General features: G+C 53.6%; 2 pseudogenes; both read left to right on the top strand.

Annotated features, from left to right (window-relative positions):
• The first annotated feature begins 12,273 nt into the window (after positions 1 to 12,273).
• On the top strand, positions 12,274 to 12,432 carry LOC126991562 (5.8S ribosomal RNA; annotated as a pseudogene).
• A 563-nt stretch (positions 12,433 to 12,995) lies between these two features.
• Positions 12,996 to 17,358, top strand: LOC126991563 (large subunit ribosomal RNA; annotated as a pseudogene).
• Positions 17,359 to 23,128: the final 5,770 nt, after the last annotated feature.

Genomic DNA, 23,128 nt, shown 5'->3' with positions numbered 1-23,128 from the left:
TTAATCTTTTCAATTGTGCGTAAAATGTCACTTTCTACGATGAGCACGCCACTTAGCATCTTTTCGGCCCTTCTAACCTCCGGCGGTTGAAGTGATAAACAATCTTCGTCGGCAAATACGGATGCGAAAAAGTTATTTAGGATTGTAGCCATTTCATTTTCATCGTTCGTGTGGTTACCTTTTTCATTAGCAAGCGGTCCGATACCACAAGTGAGTGACTTTTTATCATTTACATAGCTGAAAAATTCTTTAGGATTAGATTTACTTGTTTCCGCTATATATTCTTCAATTTTTTTTGCTTCGTTTTATTAATTTCTTGGTTTCGCGGCGAATTCTGTCCAGCTCTAGTTTGTCAGCCTCGCTCTGAGTTGATATGTTTCTACTGTATACGCATTTTTTAAGAGATAGGCTATTTTGAATTTCGTTATTCCACCATTTGGGTTTCTTCTTAGAAGCTGAACGTCTCTTACGATAGGGTACGCATATGCTTATGGCATTGTGCAATATTGTGGTGAAGGCCCCCCAAGATTTATCAATATCTTTTTCCGCCGTGATTTCAGTCCAGTCAGAATTATTTAGAATTGATCGGAGTCCTGCGAAATTCGCTCTCTGATAATCAGGCACTTTTTCTTTACTAGGAGTTACTTTACTTTCTTTCATATTGATGCTGAATGTGATTGTTCGGTGATCGCTAGAACTAAAAATTGGACCAACATTTACTTCGTTAACTAGATCAGCTGTCGTTGAAAAGATAAGGTCATGTATATTATTTTCCCGAGTCGGTTCTTGAGCGTGTTGATGCAAATCACTTTCTAGTAAATTTGTGTACAGGTCGAGCCTTGTATGACAGTTCAACGGTTCACCCCATCTTTTCACTGGCAAGTTAAAGTCCCCAACAATTACTGCCTCGCAACTGCTACTTGTTTCTAATAATAATTCACTTAATGCGTGGTCGATATCAAGAGTCTGCCTTGGCGGTCTGTAGACAAGTCCAATTACTATTTTACGAGATTTATTTTTAATTTCAATGAAGACCGTGTCTGCATTGGTTATAATATCTGTTTTCACGGATACTGGATGGAGAGAGTTGTGGATATAAAAGATAAAGCCTCCACCCTGTCTGTTCTCTCTTTCATGACTAAAAATGGTATAACCCGGTAATCTATATTCCGCAATGAATTGTCTATTTGAAGTGTCTATCCAAAAGTCTGTGACTCCGATGATGTGATAATGATTTGTAGCTGCGAGGACTTCTAAGTCTTCAAATTTGTTACGTAGGCTACGAGCGTTTACATAGCAAGCTTTAATGTGATTCGAGTCGGGAGTTTATCGGTTTGAGTGCACCCTTACGGTGGAGCTGCTGGTGTTCTCGCCTCCGCGTTTTTTGGCTTTCGAAGAGCCACTTGGTCACAGAGCAACCTCCCGAAACGGGCTGCTCCAAAAGGGTTTAAGTGAATGCCATCAGGAAGGAACAAGTCTGAATCGTAGTAAAAATTGTTCCACAAGTTAGCGAACTGGACGTTTTCATGTGAGCAAAGGGACTGAAGTCTGTTGTTTGTGCTGAAGGTCTTACTGTAAAAGTTAGATTCGGCACCGACCCTCGGGAGGATTCCTGAGATTATGATGTTACTGGCATCCGTTTTACGTTTATACTGCTTGATCATGCGGCTGTATTTCTCAAGCAGTTCCTCAGAAAGAGTTGTCTTTACGTCATTTGTCCCCGCGTGAATGACAAAAAGGGTGTTTCGGTCGGCATTTCTCGTGACATCATCGCACGCTGCAGTGATGTCGTCCAGTCTGGCACCTGGATAGCAGTAACATTTTATGCTGCCGTTTGATGAACGACCACAGAACTCAACCAGCTGGCCACGCACCATGGAGTCCCCAACTAGGCGAGTCTCGAACTCATCCTCCATGGTGTCTGCTAGCACCTGGAACCTATTGAAGGTAGTGGGGGTCAGTAAATCCTTGGTTGCCTGCTTCGGTTTGGCTCCATTCCTTACAGGTTGGAACCCGACATCCTGTGAAGCAGGAAGAGAAGCGTTAAGTGGGGCAGGCTGGAAGTAGTCCTCTGAGGCAGGCTGGGAGTTAGCCTGTGAAGCAGGCTGGGGGTCAGCCTGTGAGGCCGGCCGGGGGTTAGCCTGTGAGGCAGGCTGGGGGTTAGCCTGTGAGGCAGGCTGGGGGTTAGCCTGTGAGGCAGGCTGGGGGTTATCCTGTGAGGCAGGCTGGGAGTCAACCTGTGAGGCAGGTAACACGTCCTCCCGTGAAGCAGGAGGGTCGTCTGGAGAGGGCACAGTCTCGGTGGAGGGCCTTTCCTCCATCGATGGTGGAGTCACTGCCACATTAGTTAAAACAAATTCCTGAAGGGCTACAATTTTTTTTTCAAGTTCATTGTGCTTGACTTTCCATTCAGTCACAGCCTTCTGAAGATGTAATCTTTGAACGCAGAGGCGGCAAGTTTTACTCAGCTGGAAGAACTGAGCTGCAAAACGTCCGGGACAGACGTCACACTTAAGGTTCGAAGACATTGTTACAAATTTAAGCGAGTTAACAGTTTGGGCAAATATTAAAAGCGCTTTCGAAATAACTTAAATTGTGACCATAAATTGAGTTGTATAAAAATTGTGCATGGAAATTAGATACTGCTGTGTTAGATGCCTCCAACACTGGGAGTTCGCCCCCACAGGGTCTTGAAAACGCCTCAAAGACCAATCGCTTGTCCTGAGCCTCGGTCACGAAAGACTTTCACAACCCGGCGCTTTTCAGCTATTGTCCCTGTTCACGTGTCACCTCCAGAGTTGCCAGCCCTCACCACGCGCCTTCCACCTCGCGCGCGCCGACTCCCTGCCCCGCGCTGCACACTTCACCCTGCTCCTCGCTCTGCCGTGCCAGTGTACACTGTCTACGTGTCACTGGTCACGCGTCGCAAGTTACACGCGACTGCAGCCTTCCTGCTGCTGTGTGCTTGTGCGTTTTTTTGTGTGTGTCTTTTGTTTGTGTGATTGAGCCTTCAGACCCTGGTGTAGTACGAAGCCGAACACCAAAGGGGATAAAGGGGTGGTTAAAGGAAACACCAGGGTTATTGTTAGGTTCCCCAAGACCCGGAAGGGGCGACAGCGGCGCCTGCCGAGCCCTTTAGAGGGTGGGCTGGCTGTAGCCCTCTGCTGACGTAGGTTACCTCTCTCCCCGTAGGCTAGTTTTTGTTATACTTTTTTTTTTATTATTATGTGTCTAGCTGTGTTCCAGCCCCCGGGCTGTCTTGTCTTTAGGATGTCCACGGACAAGCGTGTCCGCCCCGCTAGCGACTAGGAGAGCTCCGACTCCGAGTCGCCCTCAGATAAGCAGCTACGCCTTGAGTCGGGGAGTGAGGCCGATGAGGCGGCCCTTATCCCGCTCCCCGACTCTTCTGATGAGGATTGTGTGGTAGTGGGGAAGGTGCTTGACCGTACCCACCGCTCCAGCCCACCTCCCCCACTTTCCCCTTCCCGCTCCCGCTCGCCACTTGGCACCGTTAACTCTCCGACCTATGCTACCCCCACTCTGCCCAGCGGCTCACGCCCGAAGCCGTTCCCCCGTACTACTGCTGCTGCCACCTCACCTGCCTCCACCGCTGCTCCCTCTCGTGCCTCCGTCGCTACTGCCCTACCTGCCTCCGCCGCTGCCCATACCACCCTGCTCGGTGCCGTTTCGCACCCCGAGCAGGCTGCTACCCACCAAGCTGTTACGGCCCCTGTCAGATCCAAGGTTGTCGTCCCTCCTACACCGGGATTCAAGACTGCCCTCGATTTGGCGGAGGCCCTGGATGAGAAACTCGGGCACCGCTTCCAGATGCGCTTCCTGGAGAACGGCAGCGTGCTGGTCACCCCGCCCTCCGAGGAAGCCCTCCGCGCCCTCCTGGACACCAACCGGTGCACGGGAAGGCGGTGAAGCTGCGGCTGATGTGCGACGCAACCACCAAGGGGGTGGTGACCACTTACCCGGTAGCCATGCCTCTCAAGGCTCTCCTCCGACACCCGAGCGTCGTCACGTCGGAGCGGTGCCTGACGCGGGACAACCTTGCCACGAGGCAGGTCGTCATCTCGGTGAGGGGCCCCCTGCCGGGCATGCTCGACCTAGGGAGCTGGGGCATCTTCTATACGCGCTCCTTCAACACCGAGCACCAGCGGTGCTATCGATGCCAGCAGTACGGCCACCATCGCACCCGCTGCAATCGCCAGGCGGTGTGCGGCATGTGCTCGGGGCCGCACATGACGGAGGCCTGCCTGACGAAATACAAGGCCGGCTAGAATGTGCCCACCCTCTGCCCCAACTGTCGCCAGCGTCATAACTCATGGATCCGCCACTGCCCCTCCCGGTTGAAGATAGTGGACCGGGGAATACTGCGACAGGAGGAGTGGCGTGCGGCGCACAACCCCTCTCGGCCGGCGTGGACCGGGCGGTCCCGCTCGAGGTCCCAGCGTCAGCCCGCCCCACCCGGCAAGACAACGCTCGCCTCCCAAGAGCACTTCCCGGTCCTCCCACCACCGGGCGCATCTCGCGGCAACGCTGCTCCGGCTGTGCCACCGCCCGCCACGCCTCCTCCACCGCCCGCCACGCAAACGCAAGCGGCCTCCACCTCAACACCTGCCCCGCCCCCACGCCCGGCGTCCGCCTCGGGCCCCTCCGTGCAGCATAAGAACATAAGAACATAAGAACGCAGGAGTCTGCAAGAGGCCGGCAGGCCTGTACGAGGCAGCTCCTTTTAACTCACTCCCGATCTGCCTCCACCGGCCTTCCCCCAGCGCGGAACGCGTGGAGGAACCGCGCCCCCCCTGAGCGCCATGTCCCTGAGCGCCATGTCATGGTCACCTGGGCTGCGCTAGAAGGGATGCTGACGGGCTTCACTCTGGCGTTGACCGGCCTCCTACAGCTTACACCGGACGAGGCGACGCTACGAGTAATCGCGAAGGCGACGGTGGAGGAATGCTTCCACACCGTAGCTAGTCCGGCCGCGTCTCCCGCCACCCCGCTGCAAACTCCAGCTGCTGAGCCTCCAACTGCGCAGACCCGAGCCAGCGATGACTCTCCACCTCCCGTGGGGGAGGCCCGCATGGAGGTCGACACGCCCTCCCGGTCCTCCCAGCCAGCGGTGGCACCCGCCGTCTCGGTGGCCCAGCCGGCGCAGGCAACCCAGACCGCCAAGCCTCGCTCACACATCCCAGTGCGGGCGGCTCCAACCCGCTCCCGCATCCCGCAGCCCAATCGCATGGTGACCCCGAAGCGCCGGAGGCCGGCCCCCTCGCGCGCGGCGGCCCCTGTGACCACCCCGGGGGCCTCCTCGGCGACCGGCCGCTAAGCGTACTGCAGTGGAACGTATGCGGCGTTCGCGGCAAGGTTAACCTCCTGAGAGCCGCGATCGGCACCGACGGCTTTGATGTCATCTTATTTATTACAGGAGACTCTCCTTCGGGAAGTCCAGTCGGTGCCTTTTAAGGGCTACAGGGCCTTTTACCTCCCTGCCGTCGCCGGTGCGGCGCGTGGGTGTTCTATCTTGGTCAGGGATGTACTTCCCTGTTCTCGAGGGCATCGCCCCGTGCTGTGCGGTGCCGGCGTGGAGGTATTGGCAGTCATGGTGACCTTGCCGAGCGCGTGTGTCGCGTTCTACTGCGTGTATATCGGGCCACGTGCCGAGCCCGACTTCACCGATCTCCTCTCCCTGGCCACCGACGAACCCACCTTCATCGGGGGCGACTTCAACGGCAACCATGAAAGGTGGGGGACCAGGGGGAGGAACCGCGCCGGACGCCACCTTGCCGCGGCTTTGGAGGACGTGCCTGGGGTCGCTCTCCTCAATACCGGGGTGCTCAAGCACGGGGCTTAAATTACAGGCTCACGGAGTAGAGGGTAAAGTTTTGAACTGGGTCAAGGCGTGGCTTAGTAATAGGAAGCAAAGAGTGCAAATCAATGGTAAAAGATCTGACTGGGGAGGTGTTACGAGTGGGGTCCCACAAGGTTCGGTATTAGGTCCACTTTTGTTTATTATTTATATCAATGACTAAGATACAAGAATTAGTAGTGATGTTAGTAAATTTGCAGATGATACCAAGATCGGTAGAGTAATTGAGTCGGATCAGGACGCTATTATTCTCCAGGGTGAACTCAACAGATTGTATGACTGGGCGGATAAATGGCAGATGGAGTTCAATGTAGGGAAGTGCAGTATTCTGAGTGTAGGTAGGAACAACCCCTCACATAAATATTGATTAAATGACACTCTCATAAGCAGGTCTGGGTGCGAGAGGGATTTAGGGGTCTTAGTGAGCTCTGATCTCCGTCCAAGGGCACAATGCATTCAAGCTAGAAATCGAGCTACTAGGGTACTGGGATTTATTTCAAGGAGCGTAAGCAACAGCAGCCCCGAAGTCTTCCTCAAACTATATTTAGCATTAGTTAGACCTCATCTTGACTATGCGGTTCAGTTCTGGTCACCTTACTATAGAATGGATATCAAAATGTTAGAATCGGTGCAGAGGAGGATGACTAAGATGATTCAGGGGTTGATAAACTTGCCATACGAGGAAAGACTCAAACAGTTAAACTTGCATTCTCTAGAAAGGCGAAGGGTGCGTGGAGACATGATCGAGGTTTATAAATGGATGAAGGGCTTTAATAAGGGAGACATTCATAAGGTTTTGTTGGTAAGAGAACCGGGTAGGACACGAAGTAATGGGTTTAAACTGGATAAATTCATATTCAACAGGGAAATAGGCAAAATTGGTTTACTAACAGAGTGGTGGATGAGTGGAATAGGCTTAGCAGTCATGTGGTGAGTGCCAATACAATTGTCACACTCAAAAATAGACTAGATACATTCATGGACAGCGATATTAGGTGGGGTTAGATACACGGGAGCTTAGGGTCATAGGAGCTGCCTTGTACAGGCCTACCGTCCTCTTGTAGACTCCTGCGTTCTTATGTTCTTATTTTCTTATGCCTTCGGGATGGGGACAATGACAGCGGACTTCCAGGCAGCGGGGACAGTGCGAGAGGCGTAGGAGGCGTTGAAGAGGTGGAGTATCTCCGCTTCCATGGCAGGACCAGCATTGCGCAGCATGGAATAGCTGATCTTGTCCTCCCCTGGCGATGTGTTGCGGCCCGGAATAACACGCCGGAGCTCATGGACGAGAATGGCAGCATCCGCTGGATGTTACAGGAGGCAAGCCCGCTGGTACGCCAGCCACCTTCCAGGGTTTACCCGGCGTTGCCTCAGTTGGACCGCAGGGCGGAGACGAGCGGAGGCAGAACGGGAGGCGAAGAGCTCGGCGAGGCGTTCAGCCTCCCGAGGCCGGGGGTGAAGCGCCGGTCTGGTAACGGCCCCTCGGCTAATGGAGCGAATCTTTCGCCAGAGGAGGAAGACAGGCGTGGCGGAGTCGAGGGAGGCGCACCAGGCGAGCCAACGCTCCTCCTTCACCCGGTCGGTCGTTACCCTGGCTATACGGCCCGCGGCCAGCAGGAGGCGTCGAGTCTCCTCGGTGTTATGGCAGCGGTTGAGCTTTCTCGCCATGTTGACGCGGTGGTTTACCTCCCGGATCTCCTCGTCATAGTACCACCTGTCCCTGGGAGACGGGTATGGCGGAGTCCGCCGCGGAGTGGAAGGCGGCGAACAGGCGGGCCTCGGCAGCGTCAACCTCGGCAGGGCGGGGAGTTTCGGCCAGGTGGGTGGTTAGACAGTGGCGGAATTAATCCCAGTCCGCCCTGCCGAGATTCCAGCAAGGTGGACGGGGAGGGATAACGGGCGGCAGTACCGGAGGGTGACCACGGAGGCGATGTGGTCGCTCACGAAGTGGTGGTGGAGCTACCATGCCGCGTCTACCCTTAAGGGCCTCGACACAAAGGAGAGGTCTAAGACCTCCCCCGCTAGGTGTGTCGGCTTACCAGTGTTAAGGAGGGACACTCGAGGGGTCTCGTCGAGGGTAGCAGATAAGAGGCGCCCTATCCGGTTGCGCCTGGCATCGCCCCATCGTTCGTGGTGAGCGTTAAAATCTCCCCCGATGAAGGTGGCCTCCTCGCTGGCAAGCGTGAACAGCTCACCGAAGTAAGGCTCCTCCGCCGCCGGCCCACAATAGATGCAATAGAAAGTCAGGCGCGTCCGGGCAAGCGCGATGGTGACAGCCAATACCTCCACGCCGTCGCCGGAAGCCACGGGGTGCCGCACTCGAGAACAAGGAAGTGAATCCTTGACCAAGATACCACACCCGCGTGTCTGACCGGCCACGGCAGGGAGGTAAAAAGACTGGTATCCCCGGAAGAAGGGCACGCGCTCCTCTGGAAGGAGCGTCTCCTGCAGGAGAACCACATCCAGAGACTCTCGCGCCATTGCGGCACGCAAGAGGTTGGACCTACAACGGATGCCACAGATGTTCCATTGTAGGACCGTGAGGCGGTGGGCATCTACATGGACAGCTTTCTGGAGCGTGGGTCCAGGTCCACCACCGGGTCGGCAGCCCGCCCGCGTTCAGAGAGGTGGGAGCAGGGGGCGGTGCCACGGAGAATGCTGGCTGGTTGCAACGGGCAGGGGGGTCGGTAGGGGCGCGGAGCTGTTCGCGCGCACGAGGGAGGAGGGGGGGTCTTCAGAGCACGAGGGGGCGGCGTGGATGGGTTTGATGGCGGATCGCTGGGGGATGGAGCCTGAAGAGGCCGGGCCGGAGTTTCCGGGAAGAGGTTTCCCACTACCTGCTTGGCCGCGTCCGAGAACACTCTCGGTTCGACGTCCGACTTGAGTACCGTCGCTATTATTAAGTGGCCTTGCCGAGCACAACTATCACATTTTACTGCGTGTACAGCGATCTAATTGCTGTACCGGACTTCACAGAGCTCCTCTCCCTCGCTAACGATGAGCCCACCTTCATGGGGGGCGACTTCAACGCCCACCATAAGAGGTGGGGGAGCAGGAGGAGAAACCGCGCTGGGCGGCACCTCGCCTCAGCGTTGGAGGAGGTGCCTCAGGTCGCCCTCCTGAACACGGGGGAGCCAACGCACGTCAGGGGAGGGGTGCTAGATATTTCCATGGTCACGCGGCCGCTCGACGTCGGGGCGACGTGGGCCATCCACCACAGTATTGCGAGGGACCACCTTGCAACCCTCGTCAACCTTCCGGTTCCGCCACCACTGCTACCTCCCACACCGGTGCGCTGGAACCTAGGCCGAGCGGACTGGGCGAGATTTAGGGTAGACGTCGACGACACAGAGGGGGCGGAGATGCGCCTGATTGACGCCTTCCGGCGGGCGGCAGACGGGGCGATACCCCGCTCGCAACCTTTGGTGCCGGGCCGTAAGGACCGATGGTACTACTGCCCCGAGTTACGCGAGGCCAACCACCGCGTAAATCAGGCCCTGAAACTCAACCGCCGGGTCAACACTGAGGCGACGAGAGATCTGTTAAGGGCTGCCATCCGACTGGCTAGGGCGACTGCGGCCAGAATGCAGGAGGAGCACTGGCTGAAGTGGTGCGGCTCACTCGACGCCAGTGTGTCCACTGCCGTACTCTGGCGCAAGCTAAGAGCAGTGGCCGAGGGGGCGGTCGCCTGGCCGGCGCTTTTTTTTTTTTTTTTTTTTCTCCACTCTCCAACACCTTCGACTATACTTGCGTGGTTCGAATGACCCACTTTAAACAAATGATCCCTTTGCTATACAAAGGACCCTTCCACCTGTCACTTACTGTTCAACCTTTCGGTCTCCTGCAATCCCCTCCGTTCCGCTCACCTCCTCTTGCTGGACCCCACCAAAAAGGTATGTTTCTAATGCCTCCCACTTTACTTGCGTGGTTCGAATGACCCACTTTAAATAAATGATCCCTTTGCTATGCAAAGGTCTCTTCCTCCTGTTATCTAACTGTGCCGCCTTTTACCCTCATGGAATCCCCTCCGTTCCGCTCGCCTCCCTCCGACTATCAAGGCTGGACCCTATCAAAAGGTCCCTCCGCTATACGGAGTACTTCTCACACCATCCACTCCGCAAAATATACGTACAAACCACTATCGGCCTCTGACTTCCTTATTTTCAAATATTCACACCTTTCAGTCCTTGGGACCTGGAGTGGGGTTGGGTCGGTCTCTCATTGTACGCTGCGCACTGGCCGTTGGAGCCGCGCTGGGTGCGGCTCTGGCGTTTTTGGGCGGGGCGCGTCCATGGCTTAGAGAGATTAAAGAGAGAGACGGGCCAGCCTATGGCATACAGCCCGCGAGGGCTAACAACCCTCGAAACGAAAAGGAAGGAAGGAAGGCCCACTACTCCAACCGCGCTCCCTATTGGTCCGCGCTGCACCCGGAGCAGGCCAGGCCTCGCGACGGGAGACTGCCGCTCTTCCCACACTCCCTTCTGGTGCTACTTTTGATGCTGCCTCCCTGACTCTGTTGCTGCTGCTGCTGGCGCTGTAGCTCGCTACGACGCGACTGCAACCAGGAAACGTCGAGGATTCATCTACTGCATCATCGCGGCTGGAACACCATCGGTTTCCGCCATCCCCCGCTGACACAACAAAGAGCCCTTGCTCAAACAGAAAGAGATATTGTGTTTGTTTTTTTACCTACTCCGCATCTCTTTGCCTTTACCCCCTTCCCCCTCTCATCCTATATCCTTTTCTGGCCAACGCCCCAGACGCTGCCCTGCGTGAAGGTGAACCCCGCGGCTATATGCACAAGGGGGGCTCTTCTAGCTGCCTTAGGCACAGGATCAGCAGGGCACCAGTTCTGGACTGACGGTTCACCGCCCGGTGCATACTGTCACGCTCCGAACAGCCTCAACAGCCCGCTGGCTCGCACGGGGTGCTCTTCATCGAGTGTCCCGCGTGGCCGGCAGAGTTTATTTTGAAAAAAAAATAGAGTGCTCAGAGCAGGCTACACTAACGGCCTGAATGCCTATGCATGGAATAATGGAATAGGACCTCTGTTCTATTTTGTCGGTTTTCTGAACCCGAGGTAATGACTAATAGGAACAGGCGGGGGCATTCATATTGCGACGCTAGAGGTGAAATTCTTGGACCGTCGCAAGACGAACTACTGAGAAAGCATTTCCCAAGGATGTTTTCATTAATCAAGAACGAAAGTTAGAGGTTCGAAGGCGATCAGATACCGCCCTAGTTCTAACCATAAACGATGCTGACCAGCGATCCGCCGGCGTTTTTCCCATGACCCGGTGGGCAGCTTCCGGGAAACCAAAGTCTTTGGGTTCCGGGGGAAGTATGGTTGCAAATCTGAAACTTAAGGAATTGACGGAAGGGCACCACCAGGAGTGGAGCCTGCGGCTTAATTTGACTCAACACGGGGAACCTCACCAGGCCTAGACACCGGAAGGATTGACAGATTGAGAGCTCTTTCTCGATTCGGTGGGTGGTGGTGCATGGCCGTTCTTAGTTGGTGGAGCGATTTGTCTGGTTAATTCCGATAACGAACGAGACTCTGGCCTACTAACTAGTCGACGGATCTCCAGCAATTGGTGTCCAGTTCGCAGCTTCTTCTTAGAGGGATAAGCGGCAACTTTAGTCGCACGAGATTGAGCAATAACAGGTCTGTGATGCCCTTAGATGTTCTGGGCCACACGCGCGCTACACTGAAGGGATAAACGTGTCCTCCCCCTCCGAGAGGAGCGGGTAACCCGTTGAAATCCTTTCATGATAGTGATTGGGGTTTGCAATTGTCTCCCATGAACGAGGAATTCACAGTAAGCGCAAGACAAAATGAGCTTGCGTTGATTACGTTTCTGCCCTTTGTACACACCGCCCGTCGCTACTACCGATTTAATGATTTAGTGAGGCCTTCGGACTGGCGCTCTTGGATGCCGGGCCCACTGGGCTTTCAGCGCCTCGAACTGACGGAAAGATGTTCAAACTTGATCATTTAGAGGAAGTAAAAGTCGTAACAAGGTTTCCGTAGGTGAACCTGCGGAAGGATCATTAACGTGTTTGCCCGACGCTGGCAAAAAACTAAAACCAAGCACGCTGGGTGGCCGGGACTCAGACTGTCCCGGTCTGGAAGCCCATCCTTCCCTCCCTTCGGCTCGTGCGAGGCGAAGGCGAGGACCAACCAAGCGTCGCTGGCGTGAGGCGGGCAGAGCATCCGCAGCGGGCAGAGCTTCCGACGCCCCAGCCGGCGACTACTCTTCTTAAACCAACCCTTCCCCGGGTGGAATAAACACACAGTCAAACCCTAGACACTATGTCTTCCCACATCGTCTCCCGAGGCAGAGACGGCGGAAGTCTGATGAGAGTCGGCAGCGTCCGACGTAAAACAAAAATACATCTCTTAACGGTGGATCACTCGGCTCGTGGGTGGATGAAGACCGCAGTAAGCTGCGTGTCGGTATGTGAATCGCAAGAATACCAGATACATCGACAAGTCGAACGCACATTACGGGGGCGGCACTCTATGTGCTGCCGACACTCCTACACGAGGGTCGGATATACATTCCATGCATCGGCTTTGTCAGCTATGACATCGACCGCATTGGGGAGTTTCACCTGTTGCGACTAGCGGGCGTTCCCTTAAGGCCATGAATGGTTACCGGCCGCGTCACGTCTCTGACGGGCGCGTACGTCGGTGACACGGAGCTTATGGACACAGCGGGGAGGAGAAGGAGGAGGTGGTCTCCTCGGGACTTGGTCTCGGGACTGCCTCTTCTTCTTCTTCCTCCTCGTCTGCTGTTGTCGCTATCCGTGTCCTGTCTCGTTTCGGAACCCCAACCTGTGGCGCTATGAGTCGGACGGACTAAGGTGGCTCTGCTTTGCGTGATAGGCAGGAGAAGGCGACCGGGCCGGTTATTTACTCGACTAACCCGGATCACCCTACCTCTCCTTGCTGCGAGCAGACGGAAATAACCGCGGGATCACGTCCCGCGTGTCTGTGTGCACCACCGCCGACTGGCCGCCATTATTCAAAGGAAGGGACCGACGAGCTGAAGAGCGAATCAACTCCTCCCCTCCCGCCAGCAACAAGGATCTCTTATTGCTGCTACTCCAATGTCGACCTCGTGTTAGGGTAGAGTACCCGCCAAATTTATGCATATTAATAAGCGGAGGAAAAGAAACCAACAGGGATTCCCTTAGTAAGGGCGACTGAACCGGGAAGAGCCCAGCGCATAACCTGGCGTCGTGACCCGGCGCCAGGGGTGTTGCGTTTCGGAGGGTCCGGCACGCAGTCTCTCACCGCCAAAGTTATGCTTGAAAGCGGCCACTACCCATGGAGGGTGACAGGCCGGTGTGGCGGAGCCCGCGAGGGTACGCGAGATATTGTCGGAAAGGGCCCCTCCGTAGAGTCGGGTTGCTTGAGAATGCAGCCCTAAGCAGGTGGTAGACTCAATATAAGGCTAAATATGACCACGAGACCGATAGCGAACAAGTACCGTGAGGGAAAGTTGAAAAGAACTTTGAAGAGAGAGTTCAAGAGTACGTGAAACCGTTAAGGGCCAAACGGGTGGGACCTCGAAGGTCGAAGCGAGGGGATTCGGCTCGTCGGCCAAAGCTTGCTGGGGGGCGGGATTCGCTTATGCGACCCAGGAACCCTTGGGCGTGCCCACGTCCGAGCCGGCGCCGGCGGGCGTATTTCCCCTCGTGATGTAGGTCGCCGCGACCCGTTGCTGGGGACGTCGAAGGCCCAGGCGGATTGGTACCCCGACGTCTGCGTTTACGCGGTCGAAGAGGGAAAGCTCTGGTGTCCTGGCTGCCCTGCGACGGTCGTGCAGTAGAGGGGCAAACCCTCTCGCGGCGTGCAAAAGGTCGGTGACCCACCCGACCCGTCTTGAAACACGGACCAAGGAGTCTAACATGTGTGCGAGTCATTGGGCGCACTAAACCCAGAGGCGTTATGAAAGTGAAAGGGGAGCGTCCCGGGGTCTTCGGGCCTCGGTCGGCGTCCTCCGGGGCCGATCCCCGACCGGCCGCTGCCGCCGAGTTTCCCATCCCAAAGCGTGGTCGAGGGGGGTGCGCGGGGTGAGTCCCCTTACCCCGTCGCTTACCTCCGGCCTCGCGGGTGCTCGGTGCGCACGGTGGTCCGTCTCCTTCGCGGGAGGCGCTTGTACGCAGGGGGGCGCAGGCCCGGGACTTGCCATTCGACGCCGTCGTGCAAATCTGTTGTTGGCCTCGCAAGCGTTGCTTGGGCTCTCGGTTGGCGCGCCGCGCGTCAGGCGGGCTTCGGGTGGGTGTTTCGGCTCTCATTTGCCTTTCCGATCCTGCTCTGTCTAGAGTGGCCTAGCACGCGTGCTGTCGGCAAGTACCATGAGCAAACATGTTGGACCCGAAAGATGGTGAACTATGCCTGGCCAGGATGAAGTCAGAGGACATTCTGGTGGAGGTCCGTGCAAATCGATTGTCACAGCTGGGTATAGGGGCGAAAGACTAATCGAACCATCTAGTAGCTGGTTCCCTCCGAAGATTCCATCAGGATAGCTGGTATTCGCGGAAACGGAGGAGTTTCATCCGGTAAAGCGAATGATTAGAGGTCTTGGGGACGAAACGTCCTCAACCTATTCTCAAACTTTAAATGGCTGAGATGCCGAGCTTGCTTGAGCGCTGAAGCTTCGGCGACTAATCCGAGTATCTAGTGGGCCAATTTTGGTAAGCAGAACTGGCGTTGTGGGATGAACCAAACGTCGAGTTAAGGGGCCTAAACGAATGCTCATCTAGACCCCATCGAAAGACGTTGGTAGCAGGACGGTGGCCATTGAAGTTGCAATCCGCTAAGGAGTGTGTAACAACTCACCTGCAGAAGCAACTAGCCCATAAAATGGTATGGTGCTCAAGCATTCTCCCGATACTCGACCGCCGGTGGCACTAAAGGCCAAGCTCCCCTCCTCACCGGGGGGAGCCCAGGCCCCCAAGCCCCAGCGAGTAGGAGGGTCGCAGGGGTGAGCGCTGAAGGGATCCGGCGCGAGCCGGCCTGGAGCTGCCCCTGGTGCAGATTTTGGTGGTAGTAGCAAATAGTCCAGAAAGACTTCCCTTGAAGGCCGATGTGGAGAGGGGTTCCATGTGAACATCAGTTGGACATGGGTAAGTCGCTCCTAAGCCCAAGGCTAAAGCCTTATACCACGCTAAGAGGCAACGGCCAAGCGAGTTGTCGTCATCCGTGGCGGCTCATCCGTGAGAGATTATTCTCAGTTGCCGATGGGAATTCGTGGTGAAAGGGAATACGGTACTTATTTCGTAACCAGGCCTGGATGCCAACCGGGACTAGGTTCCTTCTTGGGCCGGCCCTTGGTGCAGGAACCTGGTAACGGGAACCAACTTGCGTCCATCGGCGGTGGTCCGGGGAAGAGTTTTCTTTTATGTTTAAGGCGCCGTGACCCTATAAGCCACTCGCAGAGCGAAAGGGTGTTGGTAACACGGTCTGCCGTAGAGCATCTCGATTCTTGCGGCGTCCCGCGTACCACTGCCGGTCCGTGAAACATGCGAGGCAGGTAACTGCATGGGGCGAAGCGGGGGGGTCTGCTGCTGCGTTCTGCGGCGTCACGGCTCGGCGCACGTGCGCACGCGGCCTCCGCGATGCACCCCAGTTTCGGGCCTGTGCGTACCCATATCCGCAGTCGGTCTCCAAGGTAAGAAGCCTCTGGTCGATAGACTAATGTAGGTAAGGGAAGTCGGCAAATTAGATCCGTAAATTCGGGATAAGGATTGGCTCTGAGGATCGGGCCAGTCGGGCCTGTGCGGGAAGCGGGCCTGGCCCTGGGCTCAGAGGCTCTGAGCTGCGCGCGGTGATGGGTGATGCCGTCTACCCTGCGGCACCAACGTCGCCGGTGTCCGATCATCCGCACTGTCTCGCCTTCCCCGGTGGCGGCGACCCATTCCAAATGCGGCCTCGCGTCGCGCTGTCCTTGTTACCAGCTCGCCGGTGCGGCGGTGCTTGTGTGGTCCGGGTTCGCAAAAGCGGCCGGCAGGCGATCACCGCGTCGTTGGGGCCCTACGGTCGCTCCCGGTCCCACTCCGCCGTCCGCGCTAAGGCCGGCGCGGCGGGGCAGCGCGTGTTGGGGAACCACCGCAGGGTTCGCGCAGCGCCGGTCGCAGGCGGGACACGCTCATGCGAGGTGGGGCCAACAGCCCGGCGTGCGGTAGCTCGCATTTCGCGGTGGCGGCTCTAGCCCTCTCGCCACTCGTGCCGAGAGCTCGGACCGGCGTGTCTCTGGCCCTCCCGTGGAACGTGCTAGGCTGCGTGGGCGCGGGGGCTCCGGCTCTCTCTATTGCCGGCTTTCGGCCGGTTAGGTAGCAGCAGTCGTCCTCGCTCCAAACCCACTTCGGCTGGCGCCCAGCGATCAACTCAGAACTGACACGAACCAGGGAATCCGACTGTATAATTAAAACAAAGCATTGCGATGGTCAAAGACAGATGTTGACGCAATTTGATTTCTGCCCAGTGCTCTGAATGTCAAAGTGAAGAGATTCAACCAAGCGCGGGTAAACGGCGGAGTAACTATGGGCAGAATACTTTCCAAATGAAGATGAACGATTCCCTGTGTTCGGCGGGGCTCCGCCCTTGTTCCCGCTCGCTAAGCTCCTTTTGTGGATTAGACAGTGAGTGGAGGATAAGCTGCGCGGCTAATAGGGGAGGAGGAGACCGTTGAGCCAAATGCCTCGTCATCTAATTAGTGAAGCGCATGAATGGATTAACGAGATTCCCACTTCCCTATCTACTATCTAGCGAACCCACAGGCAGGGGAACGGGCCTGCGCCTAACAGCGGGGAAAGAAGACCCTGTTGAGCTTGACTTTAGTCTGATTTTGTAGAGAGACATCAGAGGTGTAGCATAAGTGGGAGGTCGTCACATCAGGGGCTTGCTCCGTGCGGAGACAATGAAATACCACTACTCTGATCGTTTCTTTACTTACTCGGTGAGACGGAATCGGAGCTTCCCCACGTGGGATTGTCTCCTGTTTCTAGACTAAAGCGGCGGAAGCAAGGGAGCGCCGCGATCCGCTCCGAGGACATTATCAGGTGATGAGTTTGACTGGGGCGATACATCTGTCAAACGATAACGCAGGTGTCCTAAGGCCAGCTCAGCGTGGACATAAACCTCGCGTAGAGCAAAAGGGCAAATGCTGGCTTGATCCTGATTTTCAGTACGAATACGGACTGTGAAAGCAGGGCCTATCGATCCTTTTGACTTTATGCGTTTTAAGCTAGAGGTGTCAGAAAACTTACCACAGGGATAACTTGCTTGTGGCAGCCAAGCGTTCATAGCTACGTCGCTTTTTGATCCTTCGATGTCGGCTCTTCCTATCATTGTGAAGCAGAATTCACCAAGCGTTGGAGTGTTCACCCATAAAAAGGGAGCGTGAGCTGGGTTTAGACCGTCATGGGACTGTCCTATTTGCGAAAGTCCAATTTTCGTATCGGACCGTTTTCGACAACCGGCTATATCTCGGGAACTGAGGCAGACCCCGGGAATACGATTGCGCCATGTCCTGGGACTACAGCGACAATGGGTTAGGTGGGGTGACCACTTGAAGGGGTCGCTTAAGTAACAAAATAGGATAGGACCGTGGTGGGTGAGACGGTCCTAAACATTTTTTTCACCATTGTGCAAAAACTAGGCCACCGAGACCCACGAAACTCGAGTGACTAACGTATCAACCCATTGCGCGTCGAATGAACGCGGTCTCGTCAAAATCACGAAAAAACTACACCTACCACAAAAGACGCTCTTAAGTAACATTGATTCCACCTGACATGTTAGGCCACTTGAACGAAAAAAGGAAACCAGCGATAAAACCATTAGTATGCAGTCTTTTGAACTCATTTTCGGATATGATGCGGGCGGTGCACTAACGAATCAAATTATGGGAGCTCATCAAAATACAACGTGTTTGAAGGGACTTTAACTCGATTTTTCGGTTTCGGCCGTCATTTTTCTTAAGTAATATTTGGGGTCGACCGAGAAGAACTCAACACTGGAAACGCAGACTCACAGGTATAAGGTAGTTTTGCATGCCGAACTCAAATCTGAACTGAATGAAGCCCTAGCGATGCAACTTTTCGCACATCAACGCGATATCAACGGCTTAAGTACACTGAATTGACGAATCCCGCTTTTCACCCGTCGATTTTATAGAAGGACCGGGACAGTTTACACAATTTTCGGACACTGTCCTGGACCGTCCCGCTCATATCATAACACCCTTGTAAATAGGATGTACAGAGTCAGTAAACAGTGTTTCCGGGGCGTTGGAAGCTGGCGAGCAAGAATATGACCTCAAACTTGGCTGATTCGCAAATTGAAGTGGGTTTCTGAACACCTCAAATATGCTAAGAAACCGAATGGTATCAACACTCACTAAGTGCCCCATGCTTCCCTGAAACTTAGATCTTCAGTGGTATAGTGCACTTTTGCTATTTTAAACCATCTACGCCTACTTTGATCAATTTTCGAGCAATATCTCCACAATAATCGCCATTTTCTTAAATACTGGGGGTTTTGAAGCTGCTTAGACTATCCATGGGTACTATAAATTATTTACAATAAAGCCAGAGTCGAATAACCTTCCTACATAGGATAGTAAGGGATTTATCTCGTTCTCGTCGCTTAAGTAACATGAAATGTCTCAGTCCTAAGCTTGCTCTAACCGACGGGTCCTTTTCATCGTCCTAAGTAACATGAAGTGGCTTAGTCCTAGTTTTTATTAAACTGATAAGGCCCCTGCACACACCCTTACACACATATGAGGTTTTTGAAGCTGTTTAGACTATCGACGGGTACTATAGTTTATTTACAATAAAGCCAGAGTCGAATGACCTACCTACATAGGATAGTAGGGATTTATCTCGTTTTTATCGCTTAAGTAACATGAAACGTCTCAGTCCTAAACTTGCTCTAGCCGACATCGTCCTAAGTAACATGAAGTGGCTCAGTCCTAACTTGTATTCAACTGATAGGACCTGCACAAAGCCTTACACACATGGGGGTAAAAAACTTTGAAGATAAGGAAAGTGGGAAACAATCCCCCCAGAAGAGTAGTAGTCTTGAGGCACACACCCTTACACACACTGGGGGTAAATAAGCAAGCAACTTCAAGGCTCGTGTCCGGAGGATTTCGCCATCACGTTGCGTGACGAAACCTCCAGCCTTGTCAAATAGCTAGCACTAATGACGGGTACTATAGTTTATTTACAATAAAGCCAGAGTCGAATGACCTACCTACATAGGATAGAAAGGGATTTATCTCGTTTTTTGTCGTTTAGGTAACATGAAACGTCTCAGTCCTAAATTTGCTCTAGCCGACATCGTCCTAAGTAACATGAAGTGGCTCAGTCCTAACTTGTATTCAACTAATAGGGCCTACACATAGCCTTACACACATGGGGGTAAAAAACTTTGAAGATAAGGAACATGGGAAAGAATCCCCCCAGAAGAGTGGTCTTGAGGCACACACCCTTACACACACTGGGGGTAAATAAGCAAGCAAATTCAAGGCTCGTGTCCCGAGGATTTCGCCATCAGGTTGCGTGACGAAACCTTCAGCCTTGTCAAATAATTAGCACTATCGACGGGTACTATAGTTTATTTACAATAAAGCCATAGTCGAATATCCTACCTACATAGGATAGTAAGGGATTTATCTCGTTTTTGTCGTTTAAGTAACATGAAACGTCTCAGTCCTAAACTTGCTCTAGCCGACATCGTCCTAAGTAACATGAAGTGGCTCAGTCCTAGCTTTTATTTAACTGATAGGGCCTACACATAGCCTTACACATATGGGGGTAAGAAACTTTGAGGGTAAGGAATGTTGGAAACAATCCCCCCAGAAGAGTAGTCTTGAGGCACACACCCTTACACACACTGGGGGTAAATAAGCAAGCAAATTCAAGGCTCGTGTCCGGAGGATTTCGCCATCACGTTGCGTGACGAAACCTCCAGCCTTGTCAAAAAATAATTAACACCGTTAAACTTGACACTCAAAACACATAAAATACAGGTCTGTGTAGCGTAGCTCTATCTAATATTGAAAACATAAGAACATAAGAACGTAGGAGTCTGTAAGAGGCCTTAGGCCTGTACAAGGCAGCTCCTTTGAACCTAAGCTCCCGTGTATCTAACCCCACCTATTATCGCTGTCCATGAAATTATCTGATCTATTTTTGAATGTGAGAATTGTATTGACACTCACCACATGACTGCTAAGCCCATTCCACTCATCCACCACTCTGTTAGTAAACCAATTTTTGCCTATGTCCCTGTTGAGTCTGAGTTTATCCAGTTTCAACCCCCTTATTAAAGCCCTTCAGGAGGACATCTCGTGACTGCGTTGGCTCAAGCGCACGCCCTTTAGGCAGAAAGGCATCTCAAGCGCCCCTCGAGGCAGCGAGGCACCTCTAAGACTAGGTGTGAACACGATTGCCTTATTAAGGGCCGAGTTCGGGAAAAAAAAAACTTTCGGCAGGAAAGAGAGTCGTTGGGTGATGGACAAGCTGGGTCTGTCCATCTCTGTCTGTCAATGACTCTCTGTCCGTCTCTCTGTGGTATTCGGTACCTCTCCGTCCGTGTTTGTCTGTCTTTCCGAGTGTCTGGGCCTCTTGGGGACACTTTGGCGGCCAAGGCCAACCGTTGCGCTTCTTTCCCGAACATTTGTGATGTTAAGCCATCTAATGGAGTCGAGCGCTGCGCCGGCAGTGTTAAGTGACCAGTCATGGTTTCAGCTCCGTCACGGCCCTCTTTCAGGAAAGACCCGCTCCAGCAAGGCGGGCTAGTCGAATATCAACTCAGAATGGGACGGTCTAGTTGCGTCGGGTGAACGGGTGAACCGTCGGGTGAAGGCTCTTAAGTAATGTCTGAATCGTTCAGGTAATAATACAGTTGGCGAGTTAGTTTGCGGACTCGCCAATTCAGGCCGAAAATGTTACTTAAGCGGTATGGCGATTTTCCTTCTGGGCAGTCCGTCCGAGTTACTTAAGGGTTTCTGATATTGGACAGTTGGTCGCGAGACAGGTTAGTTTAACCCTATTGTTGGCAGTTGTGTCGTTGATACATCAGTCCTGCTCGGTACGAAAGGAACGGCAGGTCCTGACATATGATTCCGCTCTTGGTCGATCGACCAGTGGAGCGAGGCTACATCCGTGGGATTATACCTGAAAGCCTCTAAGACAGCATCCCGGCTGGATGACCAACGATACCGCGTACGGCCTACATCGGGATGGTCACCATTGAATTTTCGAGAGATTCGCTCCCCGTTCGTTCGCTGGCGAGACTAGAAGATGGACCCGTGCAGAAGGAACTCGGGAGTGCCTCAACAAACAGGTTCAGGCTCTCTCCCCCGTAGTAGAGAACACCCAGATGCTGATGTGCCGTACCGAATCGTTCGCAAACGACGTACGTATCGGTCACGGTGTTGTTGGCGGCAGAGCAGCATCCTCACTACGAACTCCCAGTGTTGGAGGCATCTAACACAGCAGTATCTAATTCCCATGCACAATTTTTATCCAATTCAATTTATGGTCACGCTTAAGTTATTTCGAAAGCGCTTTTAATATTTGCCCAAACTGTTAACTCGCTCAAATTTCTAACAATGCCTTCGAACATTAAGTGTGGCGTCTGTCCCGGACGATTTGCAGCTCAGTACTTCCAGCTGAGTAAAACGTGCCGCCTCTTCGTTCAAAGATTACAACTTCAGAAGGCTGTGACTGAATGGAAAGTCAAACATAACAATCTTGAAAAGAAATTCGAAGCCCTTCAGGAATTTGTTGCAAGCAATGAGGCAGTGACTCCAGCATCGATGGTGGAGAGGCCCTCCACCGAGACTGTGCCCTCTCCAGACGAATCTCCTGCTTCACGGGAGGACGTGTTACTTGCCTCACAGGTTGACTCCCAGCCTGCCTCACAGGCTAATCCCCAGCCAGCCCCACAGGCTAATCCCCAGCCAGACACACAGCCTAACCCCCAGCCTGCCTCACAGGACAACCACCAGCCTGCCTCACAGGCTGACCCCCAGCCTGCCTCATAGGCTAACCCCCAGCCTACTTCACAGGCTAACTCCCAGCCTGCCTCACAGAACAACTTCCAGCCTGCCCCACTTAACGCTTCTCCTCCTGCTTCACAGGATGTCGGGTTCCAACCTGTAAGGAATGGAGCCAAACCAAAGCAGGCAACCAAGGATTTACTGACCCCCACTACCTTCAACAGGTTCTAGGTCCTGGCAGACACCATGGAGGATGAGTTTGAGACTCGCCTGGTTGGGGACTCCATGGTGCGTGGCCAGCTGGTTGAGTTATGTGGTCGTTCATCAAACGGCCGCAGAAAACGTTACTACTATCCAGGCGCCAGACTGGATGACATTACCGCAGCGTGCGATGATGTCACAAGAAATGCCGACCGAACACCCTCTTTGTCATTCACGCGGGGACAAATGACATAGAGACAACCCGTTCTGAGGAACTGCTTGAGAAATACCACCGCATGATCAAGCAGTATAAACGTAAAACGGATGCCAGCAACATCACAATCTCAAGAATCCTCCCGAGGGTAGGTGCCGAACCTAGTTTTTACAGTAAGGCCTTCAGCACAAACAACAGACTTCATTCCCTTTGCTCACAAAAAAAACGTCCAGTTCGCTAACTTGTGGAACAGTTTTTACTATGATTCAGACTTGTTCCTTGGTGATGGCATCCACTTAAACCCTGTTGGAGCAGCCCGTTTCGGGAGGCTGCTCTGTGACCAAATGGCTCTTCGAAAGCCAAAAAACGCGGAGGCGAGAACACCAGCACCTCCACCGTAAGGGAGCACTCCACCCGCGAAACCCCCGACTCGAATAACATTAAAGCTTGCTATGTAAACGCTCGTAGCCTACGTAACAAATTTGAAGCTTCAACTTGAAAGTCCTCGCAGCAACAAATCATTATCACATCATCGGATTCACAGAATCTTGGATACACACTTCATATAGATATTTCATTGCGGAATATAGATTACCGGGTTATACCATCTTTAGTCATGAAAGAGAGAACAGACAGGGTGGAGGCGTTATCTCTTATATCCAAAACTCTCTCCACCCAGTATCCGTGAAAACGGATATTATAAACAATGCAGACACGGTCTTTATTGAAAAAAAAAAAATCTTGTAAAATAGTAATTGGACTTATCTACAGACCGCCAAGGCAGACTATTGATATCGACCACGCATT

Source organism: Eriocheir sinensis, unplaced genomic scaffold, assembly GCF_024679095.1.
Source record: "Eriocheir sinensis breed Jianghai 21 unplaced genomic scaffold, ASM2467909v1 Scaffold3, whole genome shotgun sequence".
Lineage (NCBI taxonomy): Eukaryota > Metazoa > Arthropoda > Malacostraca > Decapoda > Varunidae > Eriocheir > Eriocheir sinensis.
The sequence above is the reverse complement of the archived record's forward strand: the minus strand, read 5'-3'. Positions and strand labels throughout refer to the sequence as shown.